The sequence below is a fragment of the Stegodyphus dumicola genome, chromosome 6 (genome assembly GCF_044657685.1).
Source record: "Stegodyphus dumicola isolate Sdum_Otavi_A_Nest chromosome 6, ASM4465768v1".
In the NCBI taxonomy this organism is placed as follows: domain Eukaryota; kingdom Metazoa; phylum Arthropoda; class Arachnida; order Araneae; family Eresidae; genus Stegodyphus; species Stegodyphus dumicola.
Genome location: NC_140773.1, coordinates 199,180,664 through 199,196,372, shown reverse-complemented (window position 1 = coordinate 199,196,372; position 15,709 = coordinate 199,180,664).

Below are 15,709 nucleotides of genomic sequence, written 5' to 3'. Positions count from 1 at the left end.
TAAGTTCATTACAGTTCTAACCAAAAACTTTATTTTAAAATAAATAAAACTTGCATGCTAAATGAACAATCAAATTATGCAGATACAACATAGTTAAATAATAAACAGCACTTTAAAAACATAATAATAGTGTTTTTATACAGATATAAATATTCTTATTTTCTGAATAAAATTAAAAATACACCAAATAAAATAAGAAAATTTAAAAAAAATAAAATATGAAAGCATATAGCAACTTAACTTGCCTGTAAATAAAACCAAGCTGACCAAATAAAATCAATTTATAAAAAACATCCAAAGCAATACAAAGAAATGTTTTTTATGTAATACTTTTACTGCCTGAAAAATTAACTAAAAGAAATTTTAAACTCTTAGTCACCTTAAACATCTAAAATTAACACTTAAAACAGAAGTTTTCTGAGGGGAACATAAATAAGAGTAACAATTTCAAATAATTCTTCATACCAATTCATTTTTAATCAATTTGCTTTTTAACAGGAAAAACATTCTGGATTTGATCCCAATTTTATGTTTTTAATCAACCTAAATTTCTAAAATTAATGCTTTGAAAAGAAGTTAAAAAAGATAATTAAGTATAACAATTACAAGTGATCCTTCATGCAATTTTTTTTAATATCAGTTACTCTTTAAAAAATAAAACAAATAAGATTTCACTCCAGCAGTTTATTATCTTTTTAAGCAGAAAAGAAATGTGCATTTAAACTATAATAATACAGATAGGCACATAAAAAATACAAAACTGAATATCAGAGAAAAAATTTCATTAAATGGGTCAAATACAAAGAAAACTGAATCTATGCAAAACATTCAAATTACAACTGAATCCAAATACATTGAAGCAATTAGAAAAGATATATAGCTGCATCCATGAGAAGAAAATTCTTAGATTTTTATATATGGATGTATATAAAGCAAAAATTTAGAAAAATATAGGGGGAATAAACAAGGGAATATCAATAACTGTAAGAAATGGGCAGTTTTGTTTACAAGTTTGCAATTCTAAATTAGACTTTGTTATGCATTTTATTTTCCTGTTATTAGCTACCTACCAGAGCACACTACAGCAGTGAAGGAAATAACTGCAACAATATGCCCACATAGAAAGAAAAATGAAGGATCTGTCAAATTTCTAATGTGGGCAAGTTATGGATGCTTGATTAGTAAGGGCACAGATAAGCAAAGCTGTTGTTAACAGAATTTCAAAAGCAGTCTTGGATAACCTGACTGCCTGCTTACATAAAGTATGGAAGTACACTATAAGATATGACCATGAGAATGTAAAGTTGAATACCAGTGCCAGGGATTGCTAATAGAAGTGGGTGGTTCGAATATACTGAAGCACAATGGCAAAAATGATAGCAAAACTGAATTCCTACTTTCCAAAACCTTCCCTCCCCCCCAAAAAAATCATGGAGGTAGGAAGTAAGAAGGAGTCGCCCTAAACAAGTTTCTCCGTACCCTGCTCTGAAGCACCGGCGATCCCTACGTGGTGACCAAAACATTGGGTCATTTACCATTGAGTTCTATGGGATTTGACGCGTTCGGGTGTAAATATTTTGTAATTACCTCGCAAATATACATATAAATGTATATATTTTCTTTTTCTACAACACTTCAGAGTCCTAAGTATGTGAAAACAACATATTTTTAAACAACATTTCATTCTGAACGGAATTAAATGCTATACTTTTCACAGGACAGTTTTCTCAGAATGGTTTAATTTGAATGAAATATTTTCACAAGTTTTTGTTAATTACATTAGAAAAAAAAAATTAAGGTAATTCGATTTTATTCAGTTAAGGTACAAAAATTAAGATCAAAGTTTATTGTATTATTAATATTAAAATTATGCATTATTTCTTTTCTATTTATAGAGCTTCTTCCTAAAATACTTTCTTAAATATGACATGATTTTTTGGCTTCTTTTAAATCGAAAAATGTAAGTCAATTTATAATTAATGCTCTATTCGGTTCATTTTAAATTAGAGAATTATTAGGAATTAAATAGTATTTGACTTTCTCTGAACATTTCCCTAAGTATTATTTAAAACTTGTAACTGAGTTATTATAAAATTTAAAGGGAATAATTCTTTTAATTATACTTATCAGATTTTTTTTTTTTTTTACCCTTCATTTCAACAATACATATTCCAAAACTCTTTATTACGTTCTTAAGTGCGCATCTCATAGCATTTGCTTTACAATACCTTTTAAGAGATTGCTTTCCAATACGAACAATTCTTGCTTAAATAGTTTTATAACGTATTTGTCAACAGGATTTCAATTTATGTTTACAATTCAATATTAAGGTTATTATATATTTAGATAACATTTATAATCATTACAAATTAGATACATTTAATCATTAGATTTCTTCACAGTACTTTCACAGTTGTTTATAAGTGAATAAATTCTTCATTTCAAATACATTTATAAATAATTTAATGAATATTTCAAAATTTTGTCAAAGGCAGATACATGCTTTTTGCAAGCACATGCATAAATACCCATACATATTTCCTATTTATCATTTCCGGCATGTGCAAATCTTTAATTTCTGTGCATTCACTATATTTTTCGTGTAAAGTAATTTACACTAATTTAGCATACACCCGAAAGTTTTACATAAAAAATATATATGAATATAATTTGAATGAAAATTATAAGTATTATTTTTAATACCCACTCAATGGTCAGTTTTTCTTCAAAATTCCTCCACGATGGCACCTCTCTCTTTAGGCAGATAGCCCTTGCATGCGTTACTCTTGTAATGTATTTTGCAGTAATTTACAAAACAGACAATCTTCTTAGCAGAACATAAATTTTATTTCTAGTTCACAGTGATAGACAAATTTTATACAATTCTTAAGTGCCAAAATTTTCATACTTCTCCTAGCTGGTAAAATCTTCGGAATACTAAACCTTTTTAAAACAATATCTCTCGTTGCTGAGTAACGGTTTGATACAAATATGACGTTGCCACTTCAACAATAATTATATTTATTTATTAAATAACAAGATATTACAACCTCTCCCCCCTCCAGATAAACTTTAATTTATATTTTTATAAATTAAAGTTTACAGTTTTTAAAACAATAATATCAGCACAACAGAGAATTAAAATACAAGCATTTAAAGGAGAATTAAACAAGAAATAACATAATAACATACACTGAAGAAGAGAGGAAGGAACAAATTTTTTTTTTTTTTTTTTTTATCTATATAGAGAAACAAATTATTTAATCAGGCCAGGGAGTACGACTTAATGCATTTACATTTTTATGGTTTTTACCACTTCGATGAACGATCGTGTAATTGTAGGGTTGTAGTACCAGTGCCCATCTCATAAGTCGTGGATTTAGACTCACATTATTTTTGAGCCAAACTAAGGGATTATGATCGGTCATGATGAGGAATTTAGTATGCCCGTCTAAATAACATTGAAGTTTCTTTACAGCAAATATTATGGCGGCGCATTCCTTTTCTGTGGTAGAGTACTTTTTTTCAGTTTCTGTAAACTTCTTACTGAGGTATAATACTGGATGTTCATTGTCTCGTTCATCTTTTTGAGCTAAAATTACACCCATACCAGAGTCTGAAACATCAATTTGCAAAATAAACTCCTTATTGAAATCAGGCGAGTGTGACAAAGGCTTTTGTGGCAGTTTTGCTTCTTCAACAACTCGCTCTTGTCTGTTTAGTTTCTCTAAAAACTTCTCTTTGACTTGCATCTCAACTCCAGAACTTGGCAATTCATCTGGAACTTTTAACTGAGAATCGTTTAATTTTGTCAGTTCTTTCTTGTAAGATAGTTTTTGCTCTTTGCGAGATGAATCTCTGTTCTTATCTGCTACTTGCACTCTCATTGAATGTGGCAACTTTGAGTATCCTTTATCATGTTTGTGCCTCTTTGCTAAGTTTTCTGACGTGAACGTAGATTCTGAACATATTTTTAATTTCTTAGCTTTAGAAGCACCTTCATGAGTTCTTTTATCAGAAGTTCTTTGATCTGCTGTTAACAAACTGTCAAACACATCTTTGCTTTTTGGAGAAGAAGGAACTGGGGAACTTGTAGAGGAATAATCCCACACATTATCCATAGAAGATGAATCACCAGGTAAATAAGGTGAGTCAACTTCCATATAAATAACTTCAGCTTTCTCATCAAGAGATGAGCGCTTAGATTGTTTGTCAGATTTCTGTGAAGCATTGATAGGAGCTTGACTTTTAGGAGTGTGAGTATTGACCAAATTACCTTGAGTTTTAGTAATATTATTTGTTTGGTTCTGTATCAAAGATGTATAGTTCTGCATTTGATCCCTATATTTTTCAGGAATAACAATTAATTCCCTTTCATTTCCATTTTTATCTAATTTCGTTTTCATCAACATCCCGTTCTCCTTTACTTTGAAATCATTTCTGAAATTTTCACTTATAGCTTCGCTAAGCAATGAGGCTAGATCTCTGCTTTGATGCTGAGATTCAATTAATTCCTTTGAATTAACATTAATTTTTTTTTGTCTTCCTCATCAGCTTGCGGTAAAATATCTTCATCAGTCTCAATAATAGACAGTTCTTCTTTGTTTCCCATTTCGGTGTCTCTACTTCGATCTCCTTCACGAGATCGTGTCAAAACCGCATTTATCTTTTCTAAATTTAAGAATTGTTTATCTTTGAACAACTGAGCAGTTTTGTTACCCAATATATATCTTCAGGGATCATTTGTAACAACAGCTGCCTTTGTCTTTATATTACCAAGCTCGCAATTAATTTCAACTACCGCTAACGGTAGACATACTAAATGGTCATTTAAAAGATATTGTACCCAGACATGTTCTCCAGTCATTTTTGCGTTATCTATGTATTTCCGCGAAATAACATCAACAGTGGCTCCTGTGTCTCGAAGAATAGGCATTTCATACCCATTCACTAAACCGTTAATTGTATATGTCTCTAACAAATCATCATTTGAAGATACGCAATTTACCTTTTCATTTGGTTTTAAGCGAAGACACTGAGGCTTAAAATGTTCATATGATCCACACTCGAAACAACGTGGTCGATATCTTTTGTCATATAAATTTTCTTGGTTTTTGTTTTAGAACTGATTCCTTTGCTGATGATCTTTCTTGTATTTTGAATCATCCCATCTATCAGAATGCTTAAAATGAGGCGGATACTCTATTTTTTTCACAAAATTATCATAACGCAGTTTAAATGATCCTTTGTTAAATTTCTCAGTCTGATTGGTAGAAAATTTCGGTTTTATTATTTTTCTCACATCTTCAAAATCTTCAATTTTCTTAACCATTTCAGTAGGTGAAATGATGGTTGTCCATTGATCCATAAAATGTTCTTTGAAATCAGGAGAAGTACGTTTTTTTATTTGATCAACCAGCATGAGATCTTTTAGCTGTTCAAAAGTTTTAATGTTTAATCCGTTAAGCCATCTGTATGGTGTCTCTCTTCATGAGTCATAAATTCAAAGATCGTTTCGTTTCAGGAGTCAAGGTTAGGAGAGCATTAGAATTTCAAAGCAAAACTTCAAGATTTCTTAGAACATAGAAATAACATTTATTAACGATAAACTTATATTACTTCCGCCTATAGCGGCCATGAAACATAATCAAGCATCAAATAAATATGACATGCGTCATTGTTCATGTTCAAGCATCAAGTGATATATTTTTCATCGGCACGCATCAAGAGCGCCACCTATCTACCAAAATGACGGAACATACTCCGCCCCGATGAACATTGGTTCATTACAACATTATTATAAAAATCTTCAATTTTAGATTCAAACAAGTTTTCCAAAGTTCAACAGTATATCATATAAAATAAAAATGCATAATGACAAATTTAAATTGAATAACAACATTAAATTTAGCACAAAATTTTACAAATAAAACATACTTACAATCTCTAGAAGGAAAACAAAATAATGAAACTGCTAAATTACCATAATCCACAATTGTGGTCCATTCTCTGAATCTGAAACATAATTGAATTAATAATAATAATAAAGACACAAATTATGAATATACAATTAATGGTTTTTTTTTTTTTTAGAGTCTTATTCACTCAATGGTAAGCGGGAAAGTTTATGTATAGGACGCTTCATTTCGCCCAATAAAGTTTTTAGTTTCACAACACGAACTTTTCCATCAGCACCAGGATATAGTTCAATTACTCGTCCAAGTCGCCACTTTAATGGAGGCAAATTTTCGTCCTTTATCAAGACTAAGTCATTGAGGGCTAAATTTGGTTTATCCCTCAACCATTTGGTACGCCCTTGTAATTGTGAAAGATAATCTCTAGACCAACGTTTCCAAAAGCTCTGGAAAATTTGCTGTGTCAATTTCCATCTTTCAGCAGGGGTTAGCTTATTATTTGTAAGATCAGGTTCAGGAATTGCTGTTAATGTAGTCCCAATTAGGAAATGTCCAGGTGTTAAAGGATTAAAATCTTCAGGGTCAGATGAGATGGAAACTATTGGCCTGGAATTCAAACACGCCTCGATCTGTGTAATTAAGGTGTGAAATTCTTCGTATGTCAGAACCTGGGTACCAATAGTCCGCTTTAAGTGAATCTTCATTTGTTTCACTCCAGCCTCCCAAAGGCCTCCAAAGTGAGGGGCAGCAGGAGGATTGAAGATCCATTGAATATTTTCACCGCTCAGGTAGTTTTGAAATGCTTCGTCAGAGGAAAGTGTAGCTATGTATCTTCTTAATTCTCGATCAGCCCCAACAAAGTTGGTTCCTCTATCTGAAAAGATTTTCTTGGGTTTTCCTCTGCGTGACACAAATCTTTTCAGAGATGCTAGGAATGCTTCAGTTGTTAGATCACTGATCACTTCTAGGTGAATGGCCTTTGTGGTGAAACATATGTAAAGGCAAACGTAACATTTATATCTCGTTCCTCCTCTTCCTTTCCTAGCTTTAATTAAAAAGGGGCCTGCAAAATCTAGTCCTGTATTCGAGAATGTTCTATCCGGCAATACGTGAGAAGCAGGTAGGTCGCCCATTATCTGACTGGATGTGCTTGTTCGATTTTTAAAACATTTTATACATTTTCAAATTATTTTTCTTACAATTTCTCGGCCATTAACGATCCAATATTTCTGTCGCAGAGCAGATAATGTTAATGTGGCTCCTCCGTGAAGGTTCACTTCGTGAAAGTGTTTGACTATCAATTCAGTAACTTGGTGACTTTTGGGAAGAATGATTGGATACTTTGTGTTTTCTGAAAGATTCGAGTTACAGAGTCTACCACCGACTCTAAGGATTTCTTCTCTATCAAGAAAGGGATTTAATTTCAGGATTTTACTGCTGAGATTCAATTTCTTCCCTGCTTTCAAAAGTCTAATTTCTTCTCTAAATTCGGAATTTTGCATGATTTTAAAAATCAAATTGCTTGCCTTATCCAATTCTTGAACTGTTAAAAAACCCTTGAGTTTTACAGATGTAGGTTTAATATTGTGGCAGAATCTTAAACACCATGCAGTTACGCGTTTCAATTTTTTCCAGGATGAAAATCTGGATGTCAATTCAAATTCAGCCTCTTGGCTAATAACAGAACATACAGTAGTTTGACGCTGTTCTACCTGTACCTCTTCCACCATAGGCTCAATCAAAGGATCAAAAGATGATGAAGGTACATTTTTCTCTTTTAACCACACTGGTCCATTGAACCAAAGTTTATTTTCCACTAGATCAGAAGCTCTTAATCCACGTGAAACTATGTCAGCCGGATTGTCATTTCCCTTACAGTATTTCCATTGCGAAGGTGATACAACATCTTGTATTTCCCGTACACGATTAGCAACAAAGGGTTTCCATTTATCAGCGGAACCCCTGATCCAGTGAAGAACAATTTTAGAGTCACTAAAACAAAATACATTATCTTCTTGGATATTAAATAATTTCCTTAAATATTTAACTATTCTTGCGGCAATAATAGCTCCCATAAGTTCTAAACGAGGTAAGGTTAATTTTTTAAGTGGGGATACATGGCTCTTTGAAAGAACAAAAGACGTACAGCAAGAATCAGGATCACGAAAATATGCAACAGCTCCATATCCCTTGAGGCTGGCGTCACAAAAGACAAAAAGCTCTATTTTATCGAAATTTACACATTCATCATTTAATATGTATTTTCTAGGAATACACAAGTTGAGAATAACTTCAATTTCAAAGTACCAAGTTTTAAATTTTTCACTCAAATAGCTGGGCAAAATTGTGTCCCAATCAATACCCAATTCCCATAACTCTTGTAATAAGAATTTTATTCTGATAACAAAGGGTGCAATGAATCCAACTGGGTCATAAATTTTTGCCACAATCTGTAATACCTTTCGCTTTGTAAGATGTTTCCAGTCAACTGGTTGTAAAAGTTCTTGTACATCTAATTTCAATGTATCCTCATCCAAATCCCAAATTATTCCCAGCACTTTTAACGTTTTCTTATCCAAATTATCTTCCTTATTAATTAAACCAATATCTTGCCAATGATTTTTTAAAGATACTGAATTTGATTCAAATTTTCTTAAGTTCATACCAGCGTCTTGAAGAATTTTAACTGCATCAGTTGATAATGAGAAAACTTCTTCAACGGAGTCTGCTCCATGGATAAGGTCATCAACGTATAGGGACTTATTTAACATGTCAACAGCTTTGCTATATTTCTTTTCATAACCCTTAATATGATGTTTGATAGTGGCGGACAAAATAAACGGACTTGTTGTCATTCCAAACGGCACTCGGCACATTCGGAAAACCTTAAAGCCTAAACTATTGTCACTATCGTCGTAAGAATGATCAAACCACAAGAACCTTAAAAAATTTCTATCTTCATTATCAATTTGAATTTGGTGAAAAGCCTTCTCTATGTCTGCACAAAATGCAACTTTATGTACGCGAAATTTTAAAATTATATCCAACAAGTTAGGATTTAAATTAGGGCCTGATATCAAACATTCATTTAACGATTTAGCTCCTTCAGACTTAGAAGAGGCATCATAAACTATTCTTATTCTTGTTGTTACTTTTCCTTCACGTATAACGGGCCTATGAGGCATATAATAACAGTTAGGTTCATTTTCAACAAACTTACATTGTTCAACAATCCCCCTTTCAACTTGTTCTCTAATTATATTATCATATTCATTATATAGGAAATCATTTCCCTTTAATTTATGCTTTAGTCCTAGAAATCGTTGTTTAGCAACGAAAAAATTATCAGCGAGTTGTGATTTATTGTCCTTCCAAAAGAGTTTTGTTTCGTATCTGCCGTTATTAAATTTTAAAGTGTCGTTAAAATGCTTAATAGTATCCAAATCAGTTTCCGAAAATGTTTTGTTTTCATTTTCAATTCCTATCGAATCCAATTTCCAAAATGACTGCAAATCAAATGTGTTTCCTTCAACGGCAGATAAAAACAACGCATTAATTCAATTCGAGTATTATTATTTTTTACTTTACCCATCACTGTGTATCCAAATATGGTCGGTACTATAAACAAACCATCATTTATCATTGAATTACTTCCTGTTTGTATATACCAGAAATGCTCCGCGCCAAGCAGAATATTTATGTTCTCATTAACGGGACTTGTATCCGAAAGTTCCAAACCCTTTTTAGTCATAAATTCTTTAATGTTTTGACATGTTGATGGCGCCTGGAATTCTATTGATGATATTAATTCTATCCCTATAGCTTCTACAACAAGGCAGCGATCATCGTTTTTATTTTTTATTTTTAGACTATATACATCAAATTCTTGCGAGTTACCGCGCTGATTTCCAAACGAATAAATTGTTAGAAATTCTTTTCTAATGACTTGCAATTCTAAATCGCGCGCTAACTTGTGGGTGATGAAGTTTCGTTCACTACCTGAATCAATTAATAATCTTACGATTCTCGATTTATTTTTGCTTTGAGCAATAACAGAACATGTCTGTAAAAGCACAATATTTTCAGGTTTTAGAGTGTTACAGTGGGAAGTAGATACTAAAGTTTTATTTTGCGTATCTGCGGAGTTAACATCTTCTATTTCTTTCGATTTCAAACGGCAGAAAAGTTTATTATGATTTTTGTCGTTACAATTTTCGCATGGTTGTATTTTTGAATGACAAAACGCCGACAAATGTTTTAGAAAGCATCTATAACAGCGACCTTCATGTTTTAATTTCTTTCGTTTTTGTTCGTCGGAAAATTTCAAACATCCGGCAGATGTATGTTCGTTTGATTTGCAGAATATGCAAAACATTTTAATTATTATAAAAATTATTTTAATAATTGCAAAACATTATTTGTGTTAAAAGCAGAAGCTTGTGATTTGACTTTATAATTTTTTAACCCTTGTTTAGGATTAACCCCTGTGTATTTATTACCTTTTGTGCTATTAATCAAATTACTTGCTTCTCGGCATTCAGTTTCTATTTTAATGAACTCTATTAATTCACTTACTTCTATATTTTTGTTAGATGTTCTTTTTCTATGGAATTCAAGAGCTAAATCTTCAGGTAACAATTTAAGAATTATTGGGTTCAATAACTGTCCGTATGAACCGCTAGTAACATCTAAACTACTTAAATTTCTAACGCAGATTTGTAACTGATCATAGAGCTTTCTTAACCCAAAAATATTTGAAGAACTTTTAACTGGTTCTAACTGTAACAACATCTGCATGAATTTTGATATAATAACATCTTTACGACCAAACCTCTCTTCTAAACTTTTAATACATAGATCATAATTTTCTTCAGATAAAGCATAACCAGAAACACAATTATATGCTGAACCAGATAATAAACTTTTCAAATATGTAAACTTATCTATTTTAGATAAACTTGGATTAGAATGAATAGCATTATCATACGAATTAAAGAATTCGAGCCATTTACTGGGATCACCAGCAAATTTTTCAATACTTAATTTAGGTAACTTTACTGAAGCACTACTTGTAACAACATTATTACCATTCAGAGTACTACTAATACCATTACTACTTGCAATTATACTTCTTTCAACAACTTCATTACTGTTAATTTTCTTTACTTTACTAACAATCTTAGCTTTAAACGTTATAATTTTTTCATCATATTCTTCACATACAAGTAGTTCGTTATCATATTCTTTTTCATCAATTATGAAGATTTCTTAGAACATAGAAATAACATTTATTAACGATAAACTTATATTACTTCCGCCTATAGCGGCCATGAAACATAATCAAGCATCAAATAAATATGACATGCGTCATTGTTCATGTTCAAGCATCAAGTGATATATTTTTCATCGGCGCGCATCAAGAGCGCCACCTATCTACCAAAAAGACGGAACACCATCCTTCTAAATAATTTTTTAATTCATAGTAGAAATCATACCAAGTACTTTCAGTAGATTTTTGGTGTTTATTAAATAGTTGTCGAAATTTTTCCGCAGTCAATTTAAATCGTTGTAACAGTAAAGTTTTTACATATTCATACTTTTTTGCTTCCTCTTCTGGTTCTCTAGCAATAAGCTGAACAATGTCAGGAGGCAGTAATGAAATAAGTTGAGTCACTTGATTTTCAGCAGGTATATTCATTATTTTAGCTTGACGCTCAAATAACACCAGGAATAAACTTATTTCATCTTCTTTAGGGTTGAAACGTGGCATGACATCGTGAATTCTGATTTTTAAAGGCTGCTCAGGTAACTGCGTAGTTTCTGCCGACTGTGATGTGGCAGCCATAGCTTCCAGTTGAAGTTTCTGTAGCTCAAAGGCTCTAATTCGCTCTTCTCTTTCAAGCTCTTCTTTTCTTTCTTCTCTTTCGCGTTCTTCTCTTCTTTCTCTTTCTTCTCTTCTTTCTCTTTCTTCCCTTTCGCGTTCTTCTCTTCTTTCTCTTTCGCGTTCCTTTTCTCTTTCTCTTTCTTCTCTTTCGCATTCTTCTTTTCGTTCCCTTTCTTCTCTAATTGCAGCCAGTAGTTCTCGAGTAAACTCCTCATCATAATCGGGACTTTCCGTAATCAGTAATAATGCAATTGAGCAATCTTAAATTCAGGTTTCACGGTTAAACCTAACTCTTCTGCTAGTACTTTTAAATCCTGTTTTTTACTCCTAGCTAAGAATGACATGTTGACACAAGTTACTTTTAATAGGCTTCCTTTTGAAATTCAATCTAAAAGCTCGTACTTGTATTAAAAATATATAATTTCTGGCGAGATTTAATTTCTCGAATACGAAATTCACACTAACCAATTGGAGAGAATTATTTAAACAACTTTGCCAGGTTGGCACAAAATAATTTAATACTACGTCGGGTTGACGTTTTAACTCACTATTCACAAGCCTCGTTAGCTATAACTATATAAACACCTTTGCCAGTTAGGCAATACAATGGAATTTTACCAACGTCAGTTTGACGATTTTACTATCTATCTCCACACCTGGTTGGCGATAACGAAAACAATTTTTGCCAGTTTCGCAATACAACTTTTAGAATATACAATCTGTAATACGTCGGGATGACGTTGCTATCTACCACACGCCTGGATGGCGAGAACTAAGAAAAAACCTTTTGCCAATTCTGCAGTATAATTAAATCACACTACGTCAGTTTGACGTTATTACTTATTTTCACGCGCCTGCTTGGCAACAAATTCAAAAACTCAGCTAGCAGTTCTTTTTTTTTATAAATGCCGGGATGGCTTACACATATCAATTATCAACATAAAAATTCAATACAAATAGAAGTAAAGCATAAATAATAATTTTAAAATACTTCTTTACCACAAATATCAATTATAAATTTAAGCTGAATATTCTTAGTGTCAGTTATTTTAAACAAAATCTTACACGATATACTATAATTCTGAAACAAAGTATTAAAATTCAATAAAAGCTTTTTTAAGAAAACCAAAAGTTAATCTTATCTTCAGAGATCACCAGTATCCTGTTTTTGACAATTTTTTCTCGGATGCAAGTTATAGAAGCACAGAAGATAACCTTAATGATCCGCTTCAAATCTGGATTTAAAACAGCAGACTTCTTACATCCATTTCTCCTTGAAATAAACAAACTCGGAAATTGGTATTAGCAAACTTGTTCTAAAAAATTCAGCAAATTTCTGGGATTAGGAGACCAGCACCATCAAAATTGATAATTGCACTCCTAATTTCCAGTATCTCGGTGGAACCTCCAATTAATTAAGACTGTAATGTATTTTGCAGTAATTTACAAAACAGACAATCTTCTTAGCAGAACATAAATTTTATTTCTAGTTCACAGTGATAGACAAATTTTATACAATTCTTAAGTGCCAAAATTTTCATACTTCTCCTAGCTGGTAAAATCTTCGGAATACTAAATCTTTTTAAAACAATATCTCTCGTTGCTGAGTAACGGTTTGATACAAATATGACGTTGCCACTTCAACAATAATTATATTTATTTATTAAATAACAAGATATTACACTCTATTTAATAAAAACTTAATCTGACCTATGTGCCTAATTACAAATATTTTAACATACATAATTTTATATTTACATTTAGCCATCAAGTTTCATACTTTTCAAATCTTCTAGAAAATAAATTTTGGCAGATCTCTTTTAGCAATTTTCTTAAAATCTATATTTTTGTAGTGCAACAGCTTAGAATTTTATAAAACAAATTCATAATCAAAATCGCTGTTGTTAGTTATCGAAAAATAACCAAGATGTAATTTTTGCGTAAATGTCACTAAACTATACAAATTGCTATTATCCATCACACTATGAATGTTTCTTTCATGCAAGAGTGTCCCTTTTTCGATTTCTATGGAACTGTCGTGTGTCGAAATACTATCAGAATCTTGTCAAGCGAGCTTCTGAATGTAAACAAAGAACACCCCGTCTGGTGACCCAAGCTTCAAAGCAGTGCTTCACTTCTAGCGCGGAATGGCCCCTCCTCCCTTTCCTACCTCCATGAAAAAAATAGTTTATCCCAAACAGATTCATGGATGATTAACTGATAAGCCATTAATTATGCAAATAATATTGCATTTGAATTGCAATTAATATTGCATTGTCCATGAATTGTGTTTTATGGACATTAATATTTTTTTATCTTCCCCTGTGTACACGTATAAATAAAGGCATTCTAAAAATCATCTTCAAAAACACTACCTGATTAATTATTACTTTCATTATTTATATCAGACTTTTCTATAAAAATTCTTAATTTTATAGAAAAAATCAGACTATCAGTCAAAGTTGTGTATCATCCACATATTCATAATTCTCTGTAAGCCTACTTAGAAATCAGCAAAATTTATTATGCAATAAATCAAGTTATATATAGGATATTTTGATTGTTTTAATGATCTATAGCTATATTAATTGTATGTGCTTCTGCTCACCAGTTTTTAACTTGCAATAGCTACCCCTGCCTTGTACTAACTAAACTGTCAATTAAAAATAAATAATTAGCAAGATCAGAATATATACATATATAACAAATACAACAATTTCTATAATAAAATTATTAAATTATGTATCAAAATGAAAGTAAAATATAAAAAAAGAAATATGCATATTATAAAAATTGATAAACATATAAAATGGCAATAATATTGATGATCAAAATACCAAGTGTAGAAGATATATAATTTTACAGAAACAAACAAACAAACAAACAAACAAACAAAAAAAAAAAAAAAAAAAAAAAAGGTATTTTTGATATATATAAGGAAACTATTTCAATTTTTCAGCTTTTTTTACTACATTCTTTATTTTAATTACATTTCAAAACTTTAACACTAAATGGAGAATAATAATAAATCCTTCACTTTTACACTTCTTAAACATCAGAAAATATTTGATTTTTCAATATTTTTTAAAATTAATATATATATATATATATATATATATACAAAGTTCCATAAATTTCATATAATAAAATATTATTCTTTTGAATTATACTTACCACAATGATTTTCTAAAGAAGAATATAATTCACTCTTACTTTTACATGTAATGATGAATTAGTAACGCTTTTGTTTTGAACAAAAATTTCTTTTGCACTTGACACAATGATAGGGCCTTTCACTAGTATGTGAATGCAAATGAACTTTTAAATGGACCTTCTGCCTAACACTCTTATTGCATACCTAACAATTAAAAGGTTTCTCCCCAGTGTGAATATATATAAGGTGTTTCAATGAACTTTCATATAAAAACATTTTACTGCATATAGTACACATAAAACCACCTGAATTTGGTTGACAAAGTATATTGGTGCTGCAAAAGTTCACATCCATGATTGCTTTCACACTCCAAATTATTCTGAATTACTTGATATTTTTCTCTGGAACATTCTTCTTGCTGAGTTTTTGTATTTGTGATACCCCACTTCAAATTTATGCCTATAAGTGATGGAAAAAAGCTGATATGTCTGACGATTAATTATACAAAAATATTTATATTAATAAAATATACAATTATTGCAGAATTAGCATTATTAGTGCCTGCTGTTTGAAAGTAATGCAAACTATATATATTTACAATTAGTTCAATGCAGTAGTACACATACTTGCTCTTTAAATGATTTTCATTTTAGGATACATAAAAAAATTTAATTCTTCTTATTCAATATCCAAGTAATTTAATTTTTAAATGAATTTAAAGCAAACAGGAAACATTCAAACATTTGTTTATTTCAG